Source organism: Nicotiana sylvestris, chromosome 7, assembly GCF_000393655.2.
Source record: "Nicotiana sylvestris chromosome 7, ASM39365v2, whole genome shotgun sequence".
Taxonomy (NCBI): Eukaryota; Viridiplantae; Streptophyta; class Magnoliopsida; order Solanales; family Solanaceae; genus Nicotiana; species Nicotiana sylvestris.
Window position 1 is genome coordinate 44,644,507 of NC_091063.1, and position 3,474 is coordinate 44,647,980.

Sequence of the window (3,474 nt, forward strand, 5' to 3'; positions counted from 1 at the left end):
AAGTAACCTATTTTAATTTTAATGTTACGAATTTTAAATTTAAGGAGACATATGTCACGTCCTTAGTCGTTAACTAAGTACATGTACGACACTTGATAATTTGCTCACGATCTTGCACAAATTTCTCAAGTTCTTACTATGCCAAGTCAGCCTTACTACACTCAAGATCGATAGAAGAATGATATAAATAACACAAGAGAATTGTTAAAGGAAGCTTTGTATTAGAGAGAACTTGAATTGTTTGCTCGGTGAATTACAAATGAATGACCCCTTTTATATACTAGTCTCCTAGGGGATAGTGTGTAAATATTAATTGTTACACAAGTTCTTAATATTTACAAGATAAGGGCTTTCTCTAGAATTCTCTACAAGCCTAAAAGATTCCAAGAACTTTCCTAGAAAATCCATAGGGATCTAGGGTCTTCCAAAGGAAATGTCCATACTTCTCTAGAATCTTCTCACAAATATTAGCCTTCCTTATGTAAGCTTTCATATAGCATTAATATATGCCAAATGGTGCCCTACGTGGCATGATGACGTGGCGGGTCATCACACTCTCCCCCACCTAATGCTGCGACAACCGCGGCATAATGCTGCTGCATAAACTCTCAGATCTTTTCTTTGAATTGCCATAAGTCTTCATATAGTTCCATGTGGCCTCTTCTAGTGATTTCCCCTTCCAATGGACGAGGAGCATTACAGTGGATTTCTGCCCTTGTTTTCACCTGGCCTGGTAATCCATGATTTTTAGACCCCATATTTTCGTAAATAAAAGTGCGTCGTAAGTAAATTAATGTAAGACTAAAAATGAGATCATCTTGGGAAGTGTATAAAGTAAGTTATCATATTAATGAATTGAAAGAGGGTTGGAAGGTTTAGAAGCTAATGAATTGAAGAAAATAATGTGTCGTTGAAAGTCGACAAGTTGGGAATGTTATAACATGTACTTTTGGGGTGAGACTAGAGTGCTTAAAATGATAAGGAGGTTATGTTATGAGTTATGTTTGTCTTATGATAGTTGTGTGTAATGTTTTGAAATCAAGTGAGTTGTGGAACAAAAGTTGGCAAAGATCATTTACTTTCATAAATATGCTGAAATTTAAGTCAAATATAGCTGAGCTTTTCTCCGAATATACTGGGAATTAGGGGATTATATACCTACAAAATTGAATATCTACGAGTCTATTTTCTAATGCATTAAACCGTTCATCGATACAACATATGAGTAGAGAGATATTTGCAGTTTTGCGAGACTGCGCAGACTGCATAGGTAACAAGTAGGTGTGTCACTAAAGCTTTTTGAGCAATATATTTCGTGTATTATATAAGGTCTTTTTGGGACATATTATATATCAAATTTAAGGTCTTGAAATTTAATTTCTAATTTTCTTAACCGTTTATTTATACGACATCCGGATAAAAAGATATAAGTGTTTGAAGAAGAGCCAATAATAGGGTGCTAAGCTAGCACCTCTTTGACTTTTCAAAAATGGATATATATATATATGCCTTATGTTGTCTCTTTCTTCACTTTTATACATACCACAACCATAATAAGACCCCTAAACTTATCCTCAAGCTCTCCACAAGGGTTTCCAAGAATATTAACATCCCGGGTATGAAATCAAGAAGCGATAACACTAGAACGATCCCTACGATGTAAGTATCGCTATATCGCCTCTCTTTTTCTTTGTAATTTGAGTTTTGGAATGTACTTCATAGTTAATAAAATGTCTACATTATGTATTTAAGCTTTAAATATCAATTAAGGTTGATAAATTCATTTCCTAATAGTTAGAACTCACGGAACGGTGATCGAAAACCGTGAGTTCGAGTTATTCGACTTGTAGTGGACTGTTTCGTAGGCTATTTCATGTTGCTTTTGGGATGTCTATTTTTCTGATGTTTTATGGATTTTTGGAGGATAAAAGGGTGGAGAAAAACCACATAATGACGGAATGGTGGGCTGGCCATTCGTCGTTACATATTTCTGTTGTTTGACACTACTTTTGTTGTCATTTTATGTATGAAGTGATTAGGGTGTGGGGGCTGTTTTGTAATATATTTTGATAGAGATAAGGTTGGAAAATGATGCATAGATGTTGTTATTGTTTTTTTCTTGGTGTTGTTGGTATATGATATTGGAGGAGGGCCTTGTTACAGAGGAGGTGCTGCCAAATTTACGTAAACGAGCTACTAGTTTAAGTTGCGAACTTAGCCTTTACTCAGCATTGATTTTGAATCTCCTTATGCTGTGGTACATTGAGTTGAGTTGTTTGAAGTACTGCTTGAAGGTATTAAGGACTCAACAGAGTTAAGGTATGTTAAGGCTAAACTTTTCTTTCATTTTGGCATTATCTAGTAACTACATGTGTTTGATAACGAGACATAAAGAGAAGTTCATATTCTTGAATTTATGTACATTTTCCTAGTCTTATAAGTTATAGCATTCTCCCTTATCGGGACTTCATATTCAGTTTAGTTTTGTCTTCTGTCAGCCAAGAGAGCAGAGAGTCTATATATATATATATATATATATATATATAGTATTACATTATTTTCACTACCATTGAGCTATAATCGATGGACATGCCCCTATTGGGCAACCTTTGATCAGATGGTGAATTATATACCGAGCCTATTGTGACCGAGCGCATATGAGCGATCCCGGAACGGCTGAGATACAGAGCCTAGTATGGCTAAGCGCCTATGAGCGAGCTTACTACGGCAGAGCAGGTATACATACTGAGCCTTGTAAGGCCGGACAACTATTTTACTTACTATATTGAAAGAGTCGAGTCAGTATCAGAAGGTAAGCATATCTTCAGATTATCTTTGACTCCTAGTTACTTTCAGTTACTATATTATCAGTTCAGTTTCAGCTTTCAGTTATTCTATTGCATTACATACTCGGTACACTATTTTATACTAACGTCCCTTTTGCCGGGGACGCTGCATTTCATGCCTGCAGATCCTCATTGATAGTTGGACAGACCCTCCCATCAGATAGAGTCAAACATCAGCTTGGTTGGTAAGCTCCACTTCCTCAGAGTTACCAGGTCTAGACCTTGGAGTCCATTTTATATATACAGGTTTGATGGGTAGGTCGAGGCCCTGTCCCGACCATGGTACAGTTCAGTTATCTCTAGAGGCTTGTAGAGGAGTCATATATATTTTGTATATCACTAGATGTTCGTAGCAGCTTCGTCGTCCTGCACAGTTATATATATATATATATATATATATATATATATATATATATATATATATATATATATATATATATATTTGGGTATGTTTACCACACAAATGAGAGAGGCTTTATTTTCAGACGATGCAGAATATGGCCTCATCGGCCTAAGTTGAGGGTTACTCCTCCAGAGTTCACAGTTACAGAGTGGTACACTCGAGCCGAGTATGAAAATGGGTGCCGACCATGCCTCCTCAGGTTTGGGGCGTGACAAACTTGGTATC